The sequence below is a fragment of the Gekko japonicus genome, unplaced genomic scaffold (genome assembly GCF_001447785.1).
Source record: "Gekko japonicus isolate JY-2015 unplaced genomic scaffold, Gekko_japonicus_V1.1 scaffold61, whole genome shotgun sequence".
Taxonomy (NCBI): domain Eukaryota; kingdom Metazoa; phylum Chordata; class Lepidosauria; order Squamata; family Gekkonidae; genus Gekko; species Gekko japonicus.
Genome location: NW_015164183.1, coordinates 87868 through 114594, shown reverse-complemented (window position 1 = coordinate 114594; position 26727 = coordinate 87868).

The following is a 26727-nucleotide window of genomic DNA, read 5'->3' as shown; positions in this document are numbered from 1 at the left end:
TCCCTCCTTCTTCCCTTCTCTCTCTTTCTTTCCCTCCTTCTTCTGTTCTCTCTTTCTCTCCTTTCGTTCTCTCACTTGGGCCCTGTCCATTTGTGCTCTGGACTCTGCTTGCCACAGCACTTTTCCCACTGCTGTCCGCAGGAGTCTTTTTGTTCCTTTTCTTTAAATAATATGCTGCTTCTCATATTTTAATTTTTGACCTTGTGTTACATCTTATCTCCAAACTACAGAGATCATTTCCCCTAGGGCAAATGGATGCTTTGGAGGGTGGACTCTATGGCATTTTACCCCACTGAGATCCATGTCCTCCCCAGGTTCCACCCCAAAATCTCCAGGAGTTCCCCAGCCTGGAACTGGCAACCCTAACCCCCCACCCCCCAACAGCAACCAGAGGTGACCTGGCAACCCCAGTTAACAATTAGCCACTTTGATTTTGTAAATGACTCATGTCCTTGCATGTAGGTATGCATCTTAATGAGAGATAAGAAGCTTGGCCAGTTGTGAAGTCGATCTACAAGTTTTGCAGCAAGCACAAATCTTGGCACGGGTCTGCCGTGGGGGGGAGGGGCAAAGCATCAGGCAGGGTGTGAGAAAGAAGTACTTTTCTCCCTTTCTCACAATACAAGAACTTGTGGGCACTTAATGAAATTGCTGAGCAGTCAGGTTAGAACAGATAAAAGGAAGTTTCACCCAGAGAGTTATTCACACATGGAATTCACTGCCACAGGAGGTGGCAGCGGCTACAAGCATCGACAGCTTCAAGAGGGAATTGTGTTTATCCAATTTGTGTTTATCCAATATGTTTATCTATGGAGAAGAAGTCCATCAGTTGCTATTAGCCACAAGGTGTAGATAGGAACTCTCAGTCTGGGGCAAGGTATGTTCTGTATTCTTGGTGCTGGGGGGGCAGCAGTGGGAGGGCTTCTAATGTCCTGGCCCTATTGGTGGACCTCCTAATGGCACCATGTATTTTTGGCCACTGTGTGACAGAGTGTTGGACTAGATGGGCCATTGGCCTGATCCAACATTGGCTTCTCTTATGTTCTTATGTTCTTTCCTTCTCTCTCTTTCTTTCTTTCCCTTCTTTCCTTTCCTCTGTCCTTCTCTCTTTTTATCCCCTCTTTCCTTCCTTCTCCCCTTCTCTTTCTTTCCCTCTTTCCTTCCTTCTTTTCTTCTCTCTACTCTCTCTCTCTTTCCTTCTCTCTTTCCTCCTTTTGTGGCCCAACTCTAGTGAGAAGGGGTTTAAACTTTAAACCCCTTCTCTCCCCCCCCGCAGGCTGGCTGGGGAAGGGAAGGGGAGGCTTTTGAAGCTGCCTCCCCCCCTTTTGCTTCCCCTTCTGACATCACTTCCGGTGATGTCAGGGGGCATGGCATATGCTAATGAGCTATTATGCTAATAGCCTAGTAGCTCATTAGCATAAGGTATGCTCTTTTTCTATGAAAAGACCCCTGCTCTCTCTCCTCCTGTTTTTCTATTTCAGATGGATCTAAGGTAGCCATTTAGCCTTGGGCAAAGATTATGGCTAGCATGGCCAAGGAACATAATAATAGTCTTGACTCTCAAATCTGCTCTTAGTCAGCTGCATAGCTGTGAGTGACTGGTTGTGGAAGTACAGTCCTGGCCATCATAGTGTACTCTGGCTTCTGGCGCCGGCTGTTCCCAGTGGAGTACTATTCTGATAATGGGGCAATTCATGAGATAACATTTCATTCTGTATTGTATTATCCTTTTAAAAATGGAATTAATAGTTTTCATTTTATCAGCAGGGAAATTACATGTTTTTTTTTAAAAAAGAGAGAGAGAGAAGAGGAGGGGAATATTAATTATAAAAAGAAGATAAATATTATGGGACAGGGCAAATATGACACACAGCATCTGGAGTATATTTGCTGAAATTGTGATTTATTTTAATGCTTCGCATTTGCATCACAATTTGATTGAAGCCAGATCTATTACTATCTGATTGCACTTAGTTCTTGGCCACTAGTTTTGTTTTTTTAAAAAAAAAAAAATTACAAATTTAACCTCATGTTCTTCCAAAATTCCTGTTAATATACTTGATGTTCAGGATACAGTGCCTATAAATGATAATTTGCATCTTCAAATAGCACATATTTCAATTATTTAGTAAATGGTAAATGCAGAGTGTTTGGGAAAAAAATGTGTTTGGGCCAGATTTTCAGGTCCTGCAATTTGCCTTTCTTCAAATAGCACATATTTCAATTATTTGAACAATGTTTGCCTTTACTCAGTGAGCCAGCATACTTTCCATCAGATGGGGATATTGATAGGAATATTAGGTTGCAGGCCTATTTTCATTACTAATTATTTCATTGAACGTGTCCAATCCAAATTTCTCCAAAAAATCATGGCAATGCCGCACTGTGTACCTTATGCAGCTCTTGTCGTGATTCACTTATTAAGGTAAGGCTGGCCTAGATGAGTTTGAGTAAAGTGACAGCTAGAGGTAGCATGTGACTGCAAGGAGGCTGGCCAGAACTGGTTTGAGGCAGTGCAGCCTGGCACTAAAGGTATTGCAGGAGATTGCATCAGCTGTGTGCTGATTGGCCAGCAGTTGTATATATGTACAGAGTGTACAGAGATCTTTGTCCTTCTCATGTATCATTTGCAGCGGAGCACTCTGACACTCAGAACTGTATATAGGTGGTGGCTGGGTGAGAATAAATCCACAGTTGTTGCACCTAAGTTCCTGATTCCAGTCTTCTGTGGGTACTCTATCTCCCTTTGGGCACTAACGTGCAAGCCAGCATTCCGTGCGGACCGCAACAGGGTTATGGGCCCAGATCCGCGGCTGGCAGTAAAGTGGAGTTTTGAGGAGTCCCACTGGAGTTGCAAAGTGTCAGCTAACAGAGGCTTTCATGTGCTGAGCCAAAAGCTGTGTTCCAGCAGAGCTGTGGAGAAGCAGGCTGGAGGATTCGGTGGTGCCAAGAGAGCTGGAGGAGTCAGAGGCCGGCAGTAGTGAGTGGGAGTCTTGTGCCGACAAGGACACCCAGCAGCCGGCAGACTCGGAGGTGCTGGAGGAGCTGGAGGAGCCAGACGGCAGCGGAGTTGAGGGGGAGTCGTGTGTTAACACAGATGTCCAACTGCAGAGGCCGGGCAGCCAGCAACCAGGAGCAGAGACCAGCATAGCACAGGTACCGACATCTCAGCTTGCGGAAAAGCTAACTACAATGAACTACACTAACTGGGCTTTAAAAATGAAATATTTTCTTGTGAAGGAGGGTCTTTGGACTTGTGTGTCTGACCCCCCTGACGAGCCCACTCCTCTGGAAGAGAGGAATGATGAAAGAGCTTTAGCCCTTATCATCTTGAGCGTGAGCGCCGAAAACCTAATTTACGTTGCTGATAAAGAGAGCAGCAAGGATGCGTGGACTGCTCTAAAAGACGTTTATCAACAGGCAGAAACCACGGAATGGCTTTTCGATTCTGGCGCAAGTTTAATGTTCTGCCACGATGACAGCATGCTGCAGAATAAGAGGAAGCCTTCACTGACTTCTGTGAGCTTGGCAGATGGAACATTGTCCAAAGTAACTGCAGAGGGAGACGTATATCTACCTTGCTTAGACTATACGTTCAGAGGGGTGCTCTGTGTGCCTGCTCTGCAACAGAACTTGCTTAGCATAATGTGCCTTGACAATGCTGGTTACAAAGTAGTGTTTGCTAATAAGGAATGCAAAGTGTTTAAAGCGAACAAGTTGTGTGCTATAGGCAGGCTAAAACAAAATGTGTATGTGTTAAACAGTGCAAATGAGAATGCACAGGTGGTTAGCAATGTGAAACCCCATAACAATTGCCAGCATGTTCTTCACAGGAGGCTAGCACATGTCTCTTATAAAACTATCCAGAAAACATTAGAGAAAATAGGAAAAGAGAATGTAAACCAGTGCAAAACATACTTAGATTGTGAGATTTGTAAGATGTCTAAGTCTAAAGCATGCCCTGTGGCAAAGCAGAGTTTCAGACAATCTGAAAGACCTCTTGATCTGGTTCACATGGATGTGGTGGGGCCTTATGCAAACAGTCACTCTGGTAATAGGTTTGCATTGATTATCACTGATGACCACTCCCACTTTTCTTGGCTTTATGTTATGAAGCACAAATCAGATGTGTTCCCCACTATCAAGTATTGGCACAGAAAGGTATCCAACCAAATTGGTAATGTTGTGGCCATACAGTCTGACATGGGGGGGGGGGAATTTACATCAAATGCTTTCAAAGCATGGTTGCAACAGAAAGGTATAAAACACAGAATTTCCAATCCGTCCACGCTTCAGGAAAATGGCCTGGCCAAAAGAAAAGGTGGGCTGTTGCAGACCATGATGTTTTCTATGCTAAAAGATGCTAATCTGGGTATTGCATATTGGGCTGAAGCTATTAAGAATACATGTTACCTGAGTAACCGCATTTACTCACGTGCTGTGGATGACATCCCATACAGGTTGTTGTACCAGAGGGATCCAAGTTTAGATCACCTGAGAGTATTTGGTACTAAGGCATGGGTGAATGTACCACTGGAGCGCAGGAGGAAAGGAGGGCCCAAAGCAAAAAAGCTAACATTTCTGGGATACCAGTCAGGCATGAAAAGCTATAGGTTTGCAGACAATAACCAAAGAATCACTTACAGTAGGTCTGCTAATTTTTGTGAAGATGAAAATTGGGATAGGATTCATGCCAACAAAGTTCCTGAGGTGGTTGAGTTACCTGGTACAAGTGGCACTGAAAGTGCAAATAACAAAAGTGTGGTTAAACTAGAACCAAAGGTAAAGCAGGAACAAAATGTTGAAATGTCTGGTGAAAGGTCTGTAAAGTCTGAACCTGAAACTGTAACAAATGAAAATGTGCCTGTGTCTGTGAAAACAGAACAAGAAGGTGTGCCATAAAGGGTGTCTACTGAGTGTGTGCCACAGATGGTGTCTACGCGTAGCACGAAGGGCATACTGCCAACAAGATATGGGTGTGATATGATAACAGGTTACCCAGTTGAAGAAGGTGCTTGTGAGTACTGAGACACCAAATAACAAAATGTAAAAAGGGTGTAAAAAGGGTGTTTACTGGGTGCCTGAGGGCAATAACAAAGGTATAACAAACAAACATATGTATTGCTGTGGGCTTGCAAAGCTAGCAGTGTAACAAAGGTTTTCTGAGAAAAACTGATGGCTCTCTGTGAGCAAGCAAATAAAGTGTTGGAACTGCCTAGGTCAGAGGCAAGGTTCAAAAGGCAAAAATGAGTTTATGCAATAACAAGGTTGCCCAGAGGTATTGTGACATACAAGGACAAAATAACAATGTGGAGTAAAAGGCAACATGTGGAACAGTGAATAAGGGTTATGTGTAACTGAAGTATTTACTGTTGATAACAAAATGTAACTGATTGTAAAGTGCAAACGGTGATGTAATGGAAAGGGGCTTGATGAAGCTAAACCATAGAACATCAAACTAACAATGCAAAAGGTGCTTTACTAAAGTGTTACCGCAAGTGAAGTAATGGAAAGGGGCTTGAAGAAGCTAATCCATAGATCTTCTAAATAACAATGTAAACATGAATGCTTTACTGGATGTTAAGTGTAACAAAATGCTATGAAGTTTGTAATTGTAAATTGAAAGGCAAACTGTGCATCCAGGCTCAGCCTTAAGGGGGAGTGTCGTGATTCACTTATTATGGTAAGGCTGGCCTAGATGAGTTTGATCTAGTGTCAGAGTAAAGTGACAGCTAGAGGTAGCATGTGACTGCAAGGAGGCTGGCCAGAACTGGTTTGAGGCAGTGCAGCCTGGCACTAAAGGTATTGCAGGAGATTGCATCAGCTGTGTGCTGATTGGCCAGCAGTTGTATATATGTACAGAGTGTACAGAGATCTTTTTCTTTCTCATGTATCATTTGCAGCGGAGCACTCTGACACTCAGAACTGTATATAGGTGGTGGCTGGGTGAGAATAAATTCACAGTGGTTGCACCTAAGTTCCTGACTCCAGTCTTCTGTGGGTACTCTATCTCCCTTTGGGCACTAACGTGCCAGCCAGCATTCCGCGCGGACCACGGCAGCTCTATGTTTAGAAACTGGGTTAAATTCTGTGGAATCTGGTGTGTGGCTTATGACAGTAAAATATTGGCTGCGTCTGCATTACAACATAGACCAAGGGACTTTTTATTATGCTATGTTTTAATCTTTAAATTGTTATATTTATGTGTTGTGAGCCACCCAGAGCCCACTTGTGGGATACAAATCAAATAAATACACTTTTCTAGCGTCAGAAGTGGAATTCATGGCATTAATGCCAGGGATTGGTTTGCCTTGGCCTTCTAGAGACAAGGAAGGCACAGGTTCTTATTGGGTTGCTGAAGTAGCTAATCAGGAAAAGTGATTTGGCCTCATATATTCTGACCATGGCTCCACCACACAGGCTTTTAAGTAATTAATTTGATTTTTTAAAACTGCCCTCTCCTGTGGAATAGGGTTCAGGGCAGTGTACATCATAAATGTCATTACATAGTTATAATAAAATCTTAAAATCATAAAATATGCAGCAATGATAAGGCAAGTCAGATGGTGATGAACTGCCAGAGTATGCCAATGCCTGGAGGGGTGGGGAAGGAGAAACAGGAGTCCCAGACAGAAGGAAAACCACTGCTGGAAAACTGTCACTGTCCTCAACCAAAGGCCTGGTGGAACATCTCTGCCTAATATGCCCTGCAGAACTGTATTACATCCCACAGGGCATGGATGTCATTTGGCAGAGAGTTCCATCAGGTTGGGACCAGGACAATGTCGAGACAGTGTGTGACTGCAATAAAGAAGGCCAATGCTATGCTGGGGATTATTAGGAAGGGTATTGTAAACAGATCAGCCAATATCATAATGCCCCTATATAAATCAATGGTGCGACCTCATTTGGAATACTGTGTACAGTTCTGGTCACCACACCTTAAAAAGGATATTATAGCTTTGGGAAAAGTGAAGAAAAGGGCAACTCGAATGATAAAAGGGTTGGAACACTTTCCCTATGAGAAAAGGTTAAAGCGCTTAGGGCTCTTTAGCTTGGAGAAATGACGACTGAGGGGTGACATGATTGAGGTTTATAAGATTATGCATGGGAAAGAGCAGGTAGAGAAAGAGGTACTTTTCTCCCTTTCTCACAATACAAGAACCCGTGGGCACTCCATGAAATTGCTGAGCGGTCGGGTTAGAACGGATAAAAGGAAGTACTTCTTCACCCAAAGAGTGATTAACACTTGGAATTCACTGCCACAGGAAGTGGTGGCAGCTACAAGCATGGACGGCTTCAAAAGGGAATTAGATAAGCATATGGAGCAGAGGTCCATCAGTGGCTATTAGCCACAAGGTATAGATAGGAACTCTGGGGCAAGTGATGCTCTGTCATCTTGGTGCTTGGGGGGGTCAACAGTGGGATGGCTTCCAATGTCCTGGCCCCACTGGTGGACCTCCTGATGGCACTGGTGTTTCTGGCCACTGTGTGATACAGAGTGTTGGACTGGATGGGCCTTTGGCCTGATCCAACATTGGCATCTCTTATGTTCTTATGTTTGGAATGCCCTGGCCTTGGTCAAAGACAGCTGAATGTCTCTCAGGCCAGGGAACACCTGCAAGTTCTTATCATCTGAGCATACTGCCCTTTGGGGGGTATAACAGGAGAGGTGGTCCAGAAGATACATGGGTCCCTGACCATTTAGGGCACTAAAGGTTAACACCATAACCTTGAATCTGATCTGGTACTCCACTGGAAGCCATTGCAACTCATGAAGCACAGGGTGGATATGTGCCGTATGTGGGGTGTCCATAAGAACCCATGTGACATGGATGACAAAGACCACGCTGCGCCCCTGCCCGAGTGGGCAACTCAGCTAGAGTCACTGGCATCACCAGAGCTGGAAGCTGGCCCCTCTGACTCCTTGTCAGAATCGGACCCTCGTCTGGTCATTGGGTCATGTCACATGCAAATGAGGCTCTCTGATGTACATAGCTTTGCTTCGCTAAATATTATTATTGCTGCATCAGCTATTTTCTCCCCACTTGTAGTTCCTACGTTTCATGTAGCACCTGCTGGCATTGTATCAATCTTTCCGCAAGGATCCTCCTCTGACATTCCTAAGGAAGGAGTGATTGAGACATGTCTGTGTGAACATTTAGATTAGCTGTGCTCTGTAACACTGTGAAAGGAAGCCTCCTCCATAAAGGCTAGAGAGAACATTCGCTGTTTCTGCTTCTCATGGCCTTCGAGAGAGTATCAAAAGATAAACATTCTCACCATTTTAACTGTACTATATTAACCTGTCTAAATGCTATGTAATCATGATGTATGAATGAGGGCTGGACCAGAGGTCTCGTAGGTTTCTACTATGTAATACCTTTCAGTTCTGTCAAAGGAGTTCAACTTTAATGCAACTTTCCTGACTTCTTAAATAAAGCCTGTTAAAGGACTTATTGTGTCTGAGAGTTACTGCGCGAGCTGACATTCCTTGGGAGTTGACATTTTGCTGCCACTGGCGCCTGAGCCAGTAACCCCCGCAGCAGCTGATGGTCCTGCAGCAGCTGATGAGGTACAGGTACAAATTGAAAGCCCACCTGATTCACCTCTGCGGGTGGCTCGGCTGAGGGAGTGGCTCAGCTGGGACTTAGCAGCCCACCACTGAGATACATGCTGGTAGGGAAGGCAAGCACAAGCCCTGAGTACTGATAGGAGCAGCACTGCCACTAAGGAAAGCACCGCAGGAGGCCTATATAGCTCCTGCTTGGGGTTGGGCTCTTAATGGAAGCAGCAAGTCGCATCTGTGCTGACCTCACACCCGCCCTCTGTTCCTGTCTCTGGACCTCGTTCCTGTTTGTATTCCTGACCTCCTGCTTTGGATGACTATTCTCTTGGACTCTTGACTTGGCTCCTGTTCTGTCTGTTCTGGCTCTTTCCCCCAAACAGGACCTGACTCCTGACTCCTGGCCCAGCCCAGCCCATGACACCGCACTGCCACATTCTGGATCAGTTGGAGTTTCTGGGTCATATTCAAGGGTAGCCCTACATAGAGCAAGTTACAGTAGTCCAATTTGGAGATGACCATTGCAAGGATTACAGTGATCAGGTCAGGGCGAGACAGGTAGGGAGCCAGTTGCCTGAACTTATGTAGTTGGAAAAATATCAGTCTGACAAAATTTGCCTCCATTGTTAAGGAGGCTTCAAGAAACACACCCAGGCTGTTGATAGTCAATGCCGGTGTAAAGGGCACACTGTCAAGAGCTGGGGGGTGGCAACCTAGACTTCGGTCCCCCCTCACCAGCCACAAAACCTCCATCTTTGATGGATTCAATCTTAGCCAGCTCTGCTTCAACCATCCCACCACAGCCTCCTAACCCGCAGCCAGATTTGCTTGGGTAGTGTCTTATTAATATTAGCTATTAGCCACAAGGTATAGATAGGATCTCTCTGTCTTGGGCAAGTGATGCACTGTATTCTTGGTGCTTGGGGGGAGCAACAGTGGGAGGGCTTCTAGTGTCCTGGTTCCACTGCTGGACCTCCTGATGGCACCTGGTATTTTTGACCACTGTGTGACAGAGTGTTGGACTGGATGGGCCATTGGCCTGATCCAACATTGACTTCTCTTATGTTCTTATCAACAGATATAGCTAGGCGTACTGTTGACAACCCAAACTTAAGCTCCATACCAGTTGGCTGCTGACCCACCCACCATCCCTTTAGCATCATGGGATTAGTTGGTTGCCATTGGGGCTTTTTGGAGTCTCCTCTGGCTATTGAGGAGGTCTTTTTGCCTGCTTCTTGATGCTGGGGTAAGGGGGTTTAAATAGGCCTGGTCTGTGGACTGTTTAGCCTGTAACTAGTTTTGTAGGGATAGGGCAGGTTGATCACAACAAGTAAAAATGATTGGCAAGCACCCTGAGACATCAGCAGTGATGGAGGATGGGTCCAGAACAGTGCATCACTGTTCACGCAGTGGGGTGTGGCTGGGAAGAAGTGTCCTTGGTGCTGAGCAACATCTTTCTGAACCTGGTACTAGTCGCACAGTGCATCAGGGAATAGGGATGGCACTGGACACCTCTTGGCATATTGTGTGCAGGTGATGATAAACAAGGGCAGCAGAAGACGCAGGCCAAGTTTGGAGTCAGGGTGGGTCTGCCCAACAAAGGCTGCCATTGCCAAACTGCCTAGCACAGCCTGCCTATTTAAATATGTTAGCATATTTAATGATATGAGGTAGATCTGCATAAATCTTGGTGGGGAGGGCGGGGTATAAATTGAATAAATTATTAATATTAATAATAAATAAATAATAAATTAATTGAATAAGCAGGTTAAACCCGATTTTGTTATCTTGTGTCTTCATGGGGTGGTGCTGAGGCAAATGCCTATGCGGGACAGAGCAGGGAGGATTTGTGAGCATCAGTGCTTTCTGTTAGTGAATAGATGGATTCCAAATTGGAGTTAACTCAGGTTATTAGTTATTAAATTTTACATATATGAAAAATGTTAACACTTTTTTACCCCTGTCCTATAGCACAAGTTCCCTAAGAGGCTATGAGTTCACTGTCATGAGCAACCTTATCCCAGTTCAAAGCTCAGTAATGTACGGCAGCCATTCTTCCCTTCACCTTAACTGCATGGCAGACTGTGGCAAGGGATGCTAGTCACCAACAATGCTCCCTCTAAGCTGTGTCCTTTGAGCAAAAATTCTACTTTGTGAGCTACCGGCATTTAAGGTGTGAGCAAGTGATTTGGCTACTGCATAAATTTCTTTGCTCTGGAGCCCTCCTTCCTGAGCTAAGACAAAAATATGTGAGTCGGAGGCTAAAAAACTGTGAGCTAGCTCACACTAACTCAGCTTAGAAGGAACACTGGTCACCAACATCCTTGGCCTATGCCAGTCAGTCTGTGAGTTCAGGTGATTATGTCCAACACTGCGAGAATCCTTCCATGGGCTCTTCAGCTAGTCAACCTGCAGTGTCTTGTTTGGTTTCTTCTCCCCACCCTTAGATGCCTCAGAGTGTCTGCAAATCTAAGTTGAACTGTAGCACCTACCCTACTCTAATCCTCCCATAGGATAGAGCTTACACCATCCTGGTCCCTCTTACTCCACCTGCCAACAATTAAATAGTTCAGGCAAGGACATTTTGTAGATCACTAATTCATAGGGTCACCATGAGTTGGAAGCAATTTGATGGCACTTAACACACGCAATGTTTGATCCCTGTCTGGGGATTAATTAACATCATTAATTAATGTCAGCTATCACCAGGGGTCATTTTGTAGAAAAAGCTGCAGGAGCTCATTAGCATACCTAATAAGCTATTAGCATAATAGTGCATTAGCATATGCCACGCCCCCTGTCATCACCGGAAGTGATGTCAGAAGGGGAAGCAAAGGAGTGGGGAGCAATCTTCAAAAGCCTCTCCTTCCCTTCCCCAGCACTTTAAACTCTTCTCTCTTTGCCCCCCCCCGCCCGCCTTGGCAGGCCAGCTGGGGAAGGGGAGGCTTTTGAAGATTCCTCCCCCTTTTTGCTTCCCCAGCTATTTTACTCTCTGTGCTGAGTTGAGTTTACACCTTATTGAATCAAGGGCGTGGTCTAGCCCACCTGCTAACAATCTTATTGCTCTCCTCCCTGTGGACCCTTACACCTCAAATTGGTCCCAATTCATAGTGTCGAAAATCAAATCCATTGGTATTGATCTGGGGGTTTTGCCCAATTCTGGTGAAATGGATATTCTTTGGATTGTCCAAAGGAGGATTTGGGACATCGAAGCTCAAGTTACTAATGCAGGTAGCTCTGGAGTCTGTTCTCCACGTTTTCTTGGTTTTTCCCCTGCACAAGATTCTATGGTCCAGTACTTTTCTAATTTGGTAAACCCAGGGGTCATTTCGTAGAAAAAGAGGTACAGGAGCTCATTAGCATACCTATTAGCATAATAACTCATTAACATATGCCACGGCGCCTGACACACCGGAAGTGTGTCAAAAGGGGAAGCAAAAAAGGGGGGGAGGCATCTTCAAAAGTCTCCCCTTCCCTTCCCTAGCCGGCCTGCCAAGGTGGGCTGGTGGCAGCAACTCTCTAGAGTTGCGCCGCAGTGGCAGCGTGATCTTTCCATTGTATTCTATGGCCCCATAGAATACAATGGAGAGATCGTGTCACTGCTGAGGCACAACTCTAGACTGAAGGAGCTTGGGGGTGGGAAGCTGGGGCGGGGCTTGCTACCACTGGGGCTGACGGAGTGGTGCCCCAACCGACCCCTGGCTATCACACAATTAAAGAAAATGCAATCATTACCCACACTGGGCAAATGCACCGCATCATCTTTGCATAGATACAGACAAGTAGACTTGTTGGCAGAATGAGGAATCATAAGCATATAAAAAGTACTTGAGATTGTGATCCCATGCAAACTTTGAAAACCTGGCAAACTTTGTGCCCAATCCCAACAGCAGCAGTACCCACAAGTTGGTACACCCATCATTTCAGAGGGGTATCCATGCTTGTCTGTTGCAGCAAAAAACAAACAGGAATCTTCTGGAATTCAACAGACTTTAAAGCCAAAGTCTTGTTTTATATATATATATAGTCTGGGCTCAAAGCCGAGGTTATCCAAAAGATGGAAGAGCCGCCTTATATATAAAAATATGTTTACTGGTTTTTAACATTACAGTCAAATACATTGCAATATACATTATCTAGAAAATGAGTCCTTTATACATTATTTTTACCCATTTTTTAACTCCTAGCCATTTTTTATTTTCAACTTTATCTTCAATCCCATGTAGATGAGCATGCATTTTATCAATTTCCGCAGTTTCCAACATTTTCAACGCTATTTCACCCCTGGTGGGTAATCTATCCATCTTCCAGTACTTTGCTAACAAAATTCTGGATATTGTTAGGATATGCAGTAAAATATTTACTTCCCTATACATTTTTTGATCATCTGCTATTATATTTAATAAATAGATCTCTGGGATAAGATCTATCATTACTCCTAAAATTTCCCAGATTATAATCTGAACCATTCTCCAATATTTTTGTATTTTTGGCACCTCCACCACATGTGGTAGAAGGTGCCCACACTTGTTTTGCATTTCCAACAGTTATTAGTACTATTCTTCTGACGTTTGGCCAATCTATCAAGAGACCAGTACCATCTATAATGCATTTTATACACATTTTCTTTATAAGACACTGCCCTTAAGAGTTTCAATTTTTTTCCAGACCTTATGCCATTCCTCTAGATTTATAGCATAGCCTATGTTTTGCATCCAAGAGATCATAGGTGTTTTTACTACTTCATCCTGCATATATTCCTCAAGCAGTCAACTATATATTTTCTGAATCAACTTATCACTCGATGATAACCCAATCTTATCAAATTCATTCTGACTTTCTTCAAAACCAACGGTTACATCTTTATCGAATCTAGACCTTAGTTGGGCATATTCCCACTATGATAATTTAATATTATGTTGATCCATTAATACTTCTGAAGCTTTAATTTCTTCCTTTTATCTATTCATATTTTTCCTTATGTATCTTCGTAATAAGTGTGGGTCTTACAAATGCCACTAGTGGAGATACCCAGGTAGGTATTTTTATACTACCGATCTTTTATATTATTCCATATTTTGAGCAATGCTCCCCTTAGCACATGTTGTAAAAAGTATGAATGTATTTTATCTTTTCCATACCAAATGTAAGCATGCCACCCCATACATAAATCGTGACCTTCTAATGCCAAACATCTGGTATGCTCCATTACTATCCACTCTCTTATCCAGCTAAAGTCTGCAGCTTTGTAATACAGAAGAAGAAGAGGAGATTGGATTTATACCCCACCCTTCACGTGGAGTCTCAGAGCAGCTTACAAACTCCTTTCCATTCCCCTCCCCACAACAGACACCCTGTGAGGTGGGTGGGGCTGAGAGAACTCTGACACAAACTGCTCTTTCAGGTACAGCTGTGCCAGAGCTTGTGACTGACCCAAGGTCACATCAGCAGGTGCAAGTGGAGGAGTAGGGAATCAAACCCAGTTCTCCCAGATTAGATTCTGCACACTTAACCACTACACCAAACTGACTCATCCTCCAACTTGGTACTCCTAGCCCACCCCTTTATTTTTTTGTCTTGTAATGTCTTCCATTTTATTCTAGCCTTTTTTTGGTTCCCAAATAAATTGTCTGGTTATCTTGTCTAATTCTTCAAAATACTGTACTTTTTTAACTATTAAGATTTTCTGTGCTAAGAATAGAAACCTAGGTAGTATATTCATTTTTAAGGTCACTATCCTTCCCATCATTGAGATATGTAAATCTTTCCATTTGGCCAGGTCTTTTCTAACTTCTTCCAATAACTTAGTATAATTGTCTTCCATTAGCGTAATACATTTATTTGAGAAAATGATACCCAAGTATTTCACTTTTTTCACTATTTCCATATTAGTTATACCTTGTAATTCTTGTAGTATTCCTGGTGCACAGTTCTTAACCAGTAATTTAGTCTTCTCAATATTAATTTTAAAGCTGGCCACCTGACCATAATCTCTGATCACCTCCATTAGTTTTGGGATGGAATGCAGTGGATTTTCTATAATAAGCAAGACAACATCTGCAAATGCCCGAACTTTATATTCCTCACCCTGCACCTTCAGCCCTTGAATTTCTCTATTTACCCTTACTAGATTATTTAGCATTTCCAGTGCAAATATAAATAACAAGGGAGATAGTGGGCAACCTTGTCTGACTCCCTTCTGTATTTCTATATTCTGGGTTGTTTCTCCATTAACTACAATCTGAACGTATTGTTTTCTATAAATTGCCTTAATCATATTGTTGCGCTGTGCGGCATCCGGAATGTTTGAGCCACCGGTTGCAGTCTTGTCTGCACTCCCAGATACAGCCTACAGGGGTCCCTGGTGCCCAGTCAGGAACGGGAGAGCCGTGGAATTAATCAGTCGGGGAGGGAACTAGCTTCAGACCACGGGCAAGTCCACGCCCACCAGGGGCTGGCTCTGGCTCATTCTGTGCTTCCTCCTCCGCTGCACGGCCAGCCCGCTGCGCCCTCTGGCTCCACACCATCACCTCCTGACTCACTCGTCCCCTCCGCTCCCTTGATACCTCTCTCCCTGGGAAGGGTTGCCAACGCACTGGGGTAAGGCTGTTTGTTCGAGCCGGGTTCCGCCTCATCCTCCAGTGGCCCTCTCGGCGGGCTGTGGGCGTCTTGCGGTTTGGGGAAGTCCTGGCCGCGATCGGGACACATATTCAAAAATAGTTCTCCAAGGTCCCAAACTTGAAGTTTCTGTATCATAAATTCCCAAGCTAATTTGTCAAATGCCTTCTCGGCATCTAAACACATTAATACCATTTGCTTCTCGGGTGTTGTTCATAGTATTCCAGGGCATTTATCACTGTCCGTAAATTTGCTTTCATCTGTCTCTTTGGTAAGAACCCTGTTTGGTCAGAATGTATCTTTTGAACTAATATCTCTTTAAACCTAGTTGCCAGAAGTCTTGCTTTAGTGGGACAGGTTCAGCAAAACAAAACCATAAAAGGCTAAAGTGTGAATCCTCACACCCCAGGGTAAACTACTACCAGTCCCTTTGCCCATCCCATTAGCTAAGCCTCTACCTCTGCTGGCTCTAAAATCAAGAAGTCAACCCTGTAAGGTAGGACAATTACAAGGTGAATTCCAGAAAACAGTTATTCTGTTAGCAGTAGCCACTATGGGCTGAAGTACTGGATTCAGGTTGAAGTCCCAAAATCTAGGAATACCACAAAACATAATGAAAGTGATTTAATAAAATAAAAGAGCAGTGAACAGAGAGGACAAAATAATAAAGCTAAATATCTAAGATAAGCACATTTACAAGCATTGGTTCAAGATCCAGATGCTACCCAGCAAAACTGAATTGATCTGGGTTTCAAAGTCCAAGATGAGGGCTCCGGCCAGCATGGCCCACCCAGAATCAAGAAGTGTCCCAAAATTAGAAGTAATCCAGACTAAGAGCAGAAATTAAATTGAAGAATCTTTCTTTACGCCCAATGACATGCATTGGCATGATTCTAGTCGACCAGCCAGGTGTATAGCCAATGATGTAACTTAACCAATCAATTGTGTTGCTAACCAAGTGACCTAACCCATCAGATGGGATGCCCTAATGAGACCAGATGCTCTGCAGCTGCATCAGGTCCAATTAAGAAAGCACCTTCCCCAGGCCTTAGGGCTGTCAAGCCGCGGCGGGGGATCCGCATGTCTTCACAGGATCCCTGCCACGGGGGACAGCGATACGCATTGCACCGCCATCACCAGGATGTGATGCTACGCGTCGCTCTGGCAACGGGACTCCAAACAGCCCCGTTGCCAGAGCGACACGTAGCGTCATATCCTGGTGACGGCGGTGCAACGCGTATCGCTGTCCCCCACGGCAGGGATCCTGTGAAGATGTGCAGATCCCCCACCGCAGCTTGGCAGCCCTACCAAACCTATAAGTCTCTGCACTAACAAGATGGACTGTTTCCTCACAGAGTCTTTTTGCCTTGAAACTGCCAGACCGAATGGTTTGACTGGCAGCTGTGTTCCCTTCCACCTCACAAGCAGCTTGACTTTCTCAGAGAGAGAAGCTTCCATGATTTTTCTTTGGCCTCAGACTGAACCATTGTTTGAATTGACAAGAGACTGCAAAAAAGGGACCATCCTCTTGACAGTGGCTCTTTACAGACTAACAATATTTCATTCCAGAATAAGCTTTCATGGACTGGAGTTCACTTCTTCAGATGCATCAACTGATCATCACTGTGTAGTCATTTTATGTAGGCACCTTTAAAACAAACAAACAGTATGATCAAGGGGCCATGGGTGAAATGTAATAATGTAAAATTCTGATCTAATCAAGAAAAATACAGCAACATTTACGAGTTATGCTAAACTTCTTAATACCTGTAACTAATCCCTAATTATACAAGGATTCTGAATATACTGTTTTTTGCACTGCTCTACTGCCATTACAGCTATCAACTGTTGAGGCACACACTCTTCACAACCTCCCCTAGTCTGTCTCACACTGGCCCAGTCTGCATCTAGCATTTGCTCCACTGTTTTACCAGATGCACACTGGAACAGAAAAATATGTGGCTCAAAACCACATTCAAATACGTCCGGCCAACGCTGTACTGACTGCAGAGTCACCCCTTAATGGCCATAAATCAGCCATAAATTTATGCAGACACTTCCAAAAACCAAGAGATCAAACAAAGTGAAAGGGGCATGCAGTCTGGACACTGCCATAAAATGCGACAGTCAATCGAAGTGAAAGTGGCATGCAATGTAGACGGGGATTTCTGTTCCAGCGTGGGTTTGGTAAAACAGCAGAGCAAATGCTAGATGCAGATTGGGCCACTCCCTCAACAACCTTGATTTGACTCTTTTAATTGGGGGGGGGGAATGAAACTGCTACCTTAAAAGGATTGTAACAGGAAATCCAGCAACTGGTTTGAGATCTTTTCTTGGGAAGGAAAGGGGAGGGGAGGGTATCAGTCTCCTTCACATTTATACATTCTCAAAACTTGAAAGAACTGCTTAGAGTGCTTCTCCTATGCAACTGTCATGAGGTTGAAGATTGCTGGCAGGCATAGCCCAAACCAGTCCCAAAGCCCTCAAACCAACTTGTTCAAGATCTTTATCAGCTCTTCTGATCTCTGACTTGAAACACCTCTCACCCAGTCACTTTCATCTCTTTTTAAACCCAGTGCTACAATTAAATAACCATTCCTCTTCCAATGGTGGCAGTACAATTATGCATACAATATACATCATTCATATGTATAATATATAATATTGATTTACAGTGCAATCCTCTGCAGATTTATTCTAGTCCAAACCCACTGATATCAGTAGGCTTAGACTGGAGTAACTCTGCGTAGTTATTGATGCACAAATAAGTTTAAAATATGTACATTTTATGGGGAAAACTTAATTCAAAAAACTGAAAATGTTGCAGAAATAAAGAAAAATGGTGTAAGGTGGTCACTCTTTCACTAAGACCCCTTTATGTGTAACCTCTGGTCGAATCTGCATTTGTCTTTCCCACCGGTGTCCCAGCCTTCTGACTCCTTCTTCAAAAAAGCTGTCTACATTTGGTTTCATTTTCACACCTCAACAATGCTAGCATACTTTTGCACATCCACATATGTTTATCACCTTCTCGTGGTGGCTTCACTGTCATTGCGCCTCCCCACTGCTTTAAAAGAAACTTCTCCAAACAACATTCAAACAAGCATAGAGAAAGATGGTGTCACAGCAGCATGAAACTGATTTAAAAATGCAAATGCAGACTCGACCTCTGTAAAGGCACCTCTCTGTAGTGTTCTGAGGTGATGTCTGTTATGCTGCCTCCTTGCCTTCCTTATTTTCACTGCCTTAGAATTTATTTACATTATTTATAGTCTACCTTTCTCACTGGGACTCAAGGTGGATTACATAGACTGAATCAATACAATCAACAAGTTGGGACATTCAATAAACAATGAAATAGGATTTGAGTTGTAGAGTGAGCCAGAAGTCTAAAAAACAGAACTGAAGCAAAACATAACATGACACATAAAATGATAGAAGATTGCATAGCAAACTATACACAGTAGTATAGACCTAATAATTTGTCCCAGTAACTTTGTGAATCATTTGTACAGTGCTATCCTATTGGCCATGTAGGAAAGCCCTCTTGACTAATTCAGTTTTGCATAGTTTGCAGAAAGCCAGGAGAGTGGGAGCCTTCCTGACCTCAGGCAGGGCATTCCACAAGGCGGAGGCCACAATGGAGAAGGCATGTGTATGGACGGTTGTTGATTTGCAGGTTGGTACCTGCAGAATGCCCTGTTCAGATGAGCAAAGCCTCTGTGGTGGAATATATGGAGAGAGATGGTCTTGCAGATATGAGGGTCCAAGGCTATGAAGGGCTTTGTATGTGATAGCCAATACCTTAAATTGAACCTGGTAATTGAAGAGCAGCCAGTGGAGTGACTGCAGATTGGAAGTAATGTCCATGCTCAATCTAGCTCCCAATAAAAGGTGAGCTGTGGCATTCTGCATCAGCTGGAGCTTCTGAATTGGCTTTGATGGGAGACCAATGTTCAGGGCCTTACAGTAGTCTAGTCTTTATGTCACCATGGCATGGATACAGGTGGTTGGATCAGCTGCACTGAGGTATGGAACCATGTTTCGAGCTAGGCTGAGTTGGAAGAATGCCTTTTTTGCAACTGCTTTAACTTGCTTCTTCTGCAATAATGTTGGGTCCAGGATAATCCTAAGGCTCTTAACTGAGTTGACAAGGATCAGGTGAAGCCCATCAAATGTGGGGAGCATAATACCCTTCATGACTTTTGCCTTCCCAACCAGCATTATTTCTGTCTTCCCAGGATTTAGTTTCAATTTGTTCACTCTTACCCATTTAACTATAGCCACCAGGCAGCGTTTTAGGACGTCTACTGAACCACTAGGAGATTTGGATAAAGATATGCGAACCTCAAAACTATGAATGATTTGGCCTAAGGGCTTTACATAAAGATTGAAGAGCATGGGGGATAGGACTGAGCCCTGTAGGACCCCACAGGATAGGTCCGATGCTGATGGTCACTGGTCTTCAATGGCAATTCTTTGGGTCCTGTCCATGAGGAATGATTTTAGTCAGTCCAATGCACAGCCCCTGATGCCTACTTCTGCCTCTAGTCACCTCGTGATAGCATGATCCACTGTGACAAAGATAGCAGATAAATCCAGTAAGAGCAACAAAAAAGCCTGATCTTTGTCTACCTTTAGACAGAGAATTCTTTGTTGGACCTAAAGAACAGGATGGCTTAGTTATATATGCTAGAATGACAGAATGGTCAGCATGTGGGGGTTGCTTTGGCATAAAAGGGGATCCTTTACTCTAAATAAAATAGTTGTTCCTCTTAAGCATAAACAGAGTTCCTTTATAACAGCATAACGGTTTCTGTATCTCTCTATATAATAATTCTGTTTTGGTCATGGACTCTCCTGAACATTCTACAGGATCCCAAATCAGTTGACTCCCGGATCTGTCACTCAAAAGCTGTCCCTAGACACTGGCTGCATTTTCTGAGTATTGCCTCCAATATTCTAAAGAGTTTGCTGTTCCTCTCCCCTCAATAGCCAGTTGGAACACAGAGGTCATTTGCATATGCGGTCGGATTGGCCTTTGCCTGTAACATTCTAAACAGTTTGCTGTTGCTGTTGGGAGTCATTGAATGTGTCCTGAGGAAAAATACATATCCCAATTTTCCCTTAAACGGTCACTGGATTTGCCAATCTCCCTGTGGGCCTGGAGATCTCCCAGAAATCACCGTGGTCCCTAGCCACAGCACATCATTTCCCCTACAGAAAATTTCCCAGCTATTACAATGGCTGCTTTGGGCAGTGGACTCTATGACATTATACCCTGCTGAAGTCCCTCTGCACTCCAAACCCTGCCCTTCCCAAGCTCTACCCCTCAAATCTACAGATTTGGCTCTCCCCTTAGTATTGCCAGCCTCCAGGCAGCACCTGGAGATCTCCAAGATCAGTTCTCCTGGAGAAAATGGTTGCTTTGGGCAATGGACTCTATGGCATTATACCCTGTTGAGGTCCCTCCCCATACCAAACCCTGCCCTCCCCAGGCTCTACCCCTCAAATCTACAGGTGTTTCCCAACCCAGAGTTGGCAACCCTGTAACTGGCTATGGAATCGGTTTCCAGACCTCTGGAACCCAGAAGACATGGCATAGGAGGAGGTGCTTTTCTACCTTAGCTGCCACTGCATAACCCCCCTCCTACCCAAAGAACATAAGTCAAGGGTGGAGGGAAACATACCTGTTACCATGAGGCTGTCCTTCCATACTACCCACTTGGGGCAGCAAAATGACTTGAGACAGCCCTGCCTTATAGCTAAGCAGAAGGAAATAAACATGGCTTGCTTCCCTCTATTTTCCCCTTCCCTCTGCCACCCCACCAGCCACAGCCGAGACACTCACCTGGAGCTTCCTTCTAGATCTCGTTGTATTTATTCCCACAATGGGCCTTACTCCTAGTTGTTTATAAGTATAATGGTTTCAAATAGGTAAAAGAGCATAATGGCTCCATATAGGTTCTCTAGAGTTCCACAAAGGCTTATTTTCTCACTTGTCACTTAGAGTAATAATTTCCCTAACTTGCAACTTAGTCTAATATCTTCTACATAGAACACAGATTTCTCCCACAGTACTCTACAGTACCTCACTCAGTCCCTTCACATGCTTCACTAACTGTCCCTCACACATTGCCTCTCTGAACAAACTCTGCCCTCTAGGGTACAGCTACCATCCAAACAACAGACTTATATCACCCATCCAGCCCCCTCTTTCTTACTCTCAGGCCTGCATTTTAAATCACAGCAATTATATATATCCATATTGAAACACACACAAAAGATTTACATAGTGAAAATATCATAAATGGGTTTGGTTTGTGGAAGGAAGATATGAAGTTAGAACTGGGTTTTTTTGAGTTAAACTAGAATACATGAGAAGTTCAAAACCATCCCTATAATTGTCCTCCTTTAAATAGTACAACTTTTCCAGTTTCCAGCTATAGGACACAGCACCACGACATCAAGCTCTTATTATGCTGATTCCCAGTGTTGTTGACTCAGAAGGCTATCTCCATGGCAGCCTTCTCAGCATACCTTAATATTTCAGTCTGAGGTATGAACATTTCCTTTGTGCATTCTCTTGTCACCTTCGCTCCTATACATAATTTTATATAGTTGTAATTTTGCAAATTGGTCTCCATTTGTAAAAAAGAACACTGATCATTGAGAAAAAGACATGTAGGGGGAATATAGGAAGGAGGCTGAAGATACAGAGATCAGCAGATGATTGTGGAAATGTGTGTATATAAGGAGTCAGAAAGCCAAAAAACTGAACTATACAAAACTAACACACTCACACACACACACAAAATTAAAAGATGGCTAGGAAATACTATTTTTTTTACAAAATTTTGGATGTGGTTAGCAAAATTCAGCATAAAACACTGGATTGGATCCTAACTAGCAGGAGCAGAGTTGCACTTCCGGAAAGCAACTCTTCGCCCATTTCAGCCTTCTGTACGCCCTCAGTACTGTGTCTCTGCACATCAGCGAGGGGAAGCAAAGAGGGAGTCTGCTGGCAACCCCCCCAAAAAAACCTTACCCTCCCTTACTTTGCAAACAGAAATGCTTTTCCAACAGAAAACCTGTTGGTGTGACAACAGAGTGGCACCTCAGGATCTCAGCCACTGTGTTTAATGCCAGATAATGAAATTATATGCATAATAAAAAAGAAATTATAAATATGTGTGTATCTATCTGTCTATCTCTATATATATCTTCATCTGTCTATCTATCACAGAAACTGTACTGTCTGATTATCAGATAGAAGGAAAAGCACATAACAAACAATGGGGGTGGAGGACCAAGTACACCTATGAGGTTATGTCAGCCTGAAGGTTTAGGCATTGTATTCTGGAACAGAGAATAGGCCTGAGTGTGGGGGTAGTGTGATAAAACTCTAGGTGATTCAGCAGAGTGCTGAACAGCAATAAAAAAGCAAACCAAATTACAGGAAGCATACAGCAGTGACAAGCATTAATAGTGCCATTATCTCAAGATAATGCAGCTCTGATAAAATATTTTACCATGGCCAGGATCATTATTTCCTGAGGAGAGATGGGCCTCGAAAGTGGCAGTCTATCACAAAATCTCAAGGGAATCTACACAAGATCTCTTGATGTGTGAAATGCATGAGATTTTCCACTATAATTGAAGGGAATATAATTTAGAGGGCATTCTTCCAGTGCTGTACAAATAGGAAAGACAGGTAGCACACTTTAGGATTGCAGTCCTTGTGGTTCACGTTTTTTTTAACCTGCGGATTAGCATTATAGACACATTCATTATCATTATTAGAGAAGAAGGCAGACAGAGACATTTGTGTAGCATCTCCTGTACCCAGTGGGAGAATATCTTCAATGTCACAATGCAGGGTTTTTTTTAATAATGCAGTAATGTAACAATTTATTATTTAGTGGTTGGTTTGGAGCATTTCCATCCTGCCTTTCTGTAATGGAAGTAATACTCAAGGTGGCTCACAAACAAAAAGGAAAACATTTCTAAAATTCTAATTAAATATAAAAAGTAAAAACATTAAGGATTAATGAAGCACTAGTTAAAAAGAAAAAAATTAGCTGGTACTATTTATGAAAACAGTTTAAAAGTATCAATGGAAGAATCAGAGCAGATTCAGAGCAAATACTTTGAGAAATAAAGTTTGTCACAAGCAGGAATTAAGATTGCTGGGGAAAAGATCAACAACCTCAGATATGCAGACGATAATGGCAGAAAGTGAAGAGGACCTAAAGAGCCTCTTGCTCAGGATCAAAGAGGAGAGCGCAAAAGTGGGCTTGAAGCTCAACATCAAAAAAACTAAGATCATGGCATCCGGCCCCATCACTCCTTGGCAAATAGAAGGGGAAGTCGTGGAAGTAGTGACAGACTTCACGTTCCTGGGATCCCAGATCACCGCAGACTGTGACTGCAGCCATGAAATTAAAAGTCGCCTGCTCCTTGGGAGGAAAGCGATGGCGAACCTAAACAGCATGATAAAAAGTAGAGACATCACCCTGCCAACAAAAGTCCGCATAGTCAAAGCAATGGTGTTCCCAGTAGTCATGGATGGCTGTGAGAGTTGGACTATAAGGAAGGCCGAGCGCCGAAGAATAGATTCTTTTGAACTATGGTGCTCTAGAAGACTCTTGAGAGTCCCTTGGACTGTAAGAAGATCAAATCAGTCAATCCTAAAAGAAATCAACCCTGACTGTTCCCTGGAAGGCCAGAGAATGAAACTGAAGCTCAAATACTTTGGCCACCAAATGAGAAGGGAGCACTCACTGGAGAAGACCCTGATGCTGGGAAAGATTGAAGGTCAAAGAAGACGGGGACGGCAAAGGATGAGACGGTTAGACAGTGTTATCGATGCAATGAACATGAAGTTGAGCAAACTTCAGAGGACTGCGGAAGACTGGAAGGCCTGGCATGATCTAGTCCATGGGGTCGTGAAGAGTTGGACTGGACTGTGTGACTGAACAACAACAAAAAGGCATAGTCTTAGCCAACTGTCACAGGGCCAGAGGTGAGAAGTTAAGATAAAGTTATTGGGGTGAGGAACTCCAGAGTCTGCGGGCCACTTAAAAATATCCCATCTGAAGGTGCAGCTAGAATGAGGCAAGCCACAATCTTAAAAATTTCCCATTGAATAAAATGGGACTTACTTCCTGGTAAACCTGCCTAGGATGGCTCCTCCGAACATCATTTCTCACCTGCTCTTGGAGCAGATGGAATTTTTCTCTTCTGCTGTAGAAGCAATGATTGTTCTCCATGCGGAGTTTTCATTTTACAACTCTTTGTTTCCACTGTGTTTCTTTCCCACTCTCCATATTCATTTATGTGGTGTTTTTCATTACTAGTCTCGTAGAAGATAGGGACCCATACATAGTGACGTGTATTTGGTAGAAACTAATCAAATTTTGACCTAAGCAGACCTCATTTATTAACACTGTTATAATAACTAATCTGAACAGGGAAATTACAGAACTGGAAACAATGAGGAAAGATAATATTCTGTATAATCTCTGGTGCTTCACTGCTGAAGACATTTCAGGTTTAGTTTCATAAGACACAATGGGTGTGGGGGGGAAGCAGGTGTGATATAGTTGTTATACTATTAGACAAGTACTAGGGTGACTCAGGTTCAGATCCCCACTTAACTGATTACAATATTTCAACCTAACCCACCTCATAAGCTTTTTGTAAGGATAATGTGGAGGAAATGAGAACTTATAGAGGGGGGAAAATCTCATTACAGGAGAATTCCATGCATAAAGAGTCTCAGCCGTATGTTGTTAACAGGGACATCATCCAACCAAATGAGTTTGCTATGTCCTCAGAACACGATTATTACATTTGGCACAGTCCACCAGTCATAGTACCATCTTATTGGCTTTTGCTGGATCTAATTCATATAAATAAAATTAACCAAATAGAAAGACATTTTTGGATTAAATCCAAATATTTTTAATTAATTTATTTCATTACTATTATCATCATCTTTTCTTTGTATGTGACTGGATACTAGTTAAGTAAAGGTAAAGGCTCCCTTGCTCGAAAGCCAGTTGAATCCAACTCTAGGGTTGCGGTGCTCATCTCCGTTTCAAAGCCAAAGAGCCAGCGCTGTCCGAAGACGTTTCTGTGGTCATGTGGCCGGCATGACTAAACACCAAGGCGCACGGAACACTGTTACCTTCCCACTGAAGTGGTACCTATTTATCTTCTTGCAATTTCTTGCTTTCGAACTGCTAGGTTGGCAGGAGCTGGAACTAGAGATGGGAGCTCACTCCATCATGTGGCACCCGGGTCTTGAACTGCTGAACTACCGACCTTCCACAGCCCGTTTATCTGTATTTTATAGTTAGCTTTTCCACACTCCCTGCCCTTTGTAGTATGTAGTGAAAATGTAATAAAAATATTTTTTTTAATGTAAAAATTTATGCCAGATCTGGAGAAACAGCTAAACTGAGGGGGGGGGGGGTTATTTGTTTTTTAAGGATTTATGGAGAATAATTTGGACTGTTTCCACATTAGCAGACACTACAGGGGGAAAAAAAGTACTGGTTGATGCACTGTGAATTTTTAGAGGTTTTTTTTATGGCTTACAAAAGTATACATACGTGTGTGAGAGAGAAGCTCTTGTATGCACGCTAAGGCTATGAAGGCAGTTATGCCAATAAAGGTTATTGGAATTGGAATTGGCTATGAAGGCAGGCATACAACCAATTTACATATGAGATTTTCTGGATTTTGCCTGTTCCAGTGTTTTAATGTTAGAACTGTGATTGGTTGGGTTCCCCTCCCCCCATTTTTAATGATTTGGTTGCGGTCAAGTGGTTTTGTATGTATCTTATTCCTGTATACTGCCTTAAGAGCCATAAGGTTCATTAGGTTACAAAGCAATCTACCAATGATTTTAAAAAAGCAATACAAATATTTTAGCACAGATTGATTTTCATTTATATTATAGTGTGGCTTGGTTGAATGAGAGGAGGAGTGTCTAGGAAAAAATGAGAAACAGAGATGGAGTGCCATGTTTTCCTTTTGTACAGATTGCAAAGTTGATGTTTTATGTTTCCATTTCATATTCACCAAAGCATAGCCTGAGAATGGTCAGGGTCAGTACTTGGGATGAGGCAACTCATCACAGATGCTGGTGAAGGTAGATAAATGAAAGTACACGAGACAAGAAGAAACCAAGAAAAGCTTGGCAGCAAGGTGGCACACTGAACACTGCGACCTGTCTATCTTAGTGAGTGCAGAAACGAATGCAAGAAATGTCTATTTCATGTCAAGGGGCCATCATTCTAAAGCTGCTTTGATCTGCTTCTGATCAGCTGTAGTTACTTAGTTACATTGTACATTCATTACATTTTTCTCCAGATATGTGACTTTCAAATGTTAATATTGATTTTTCAGCCCTACTGTTCTTTTAAGTAACTCCACTGTCTCAGTGTTGGAAAATCTTAGGCTACTTCATTCTTTACTTTCCTGCTTTCTTTTTCCATTAAACATCTTGTCCCTCCCTCCCTCCCTCCCTCCCT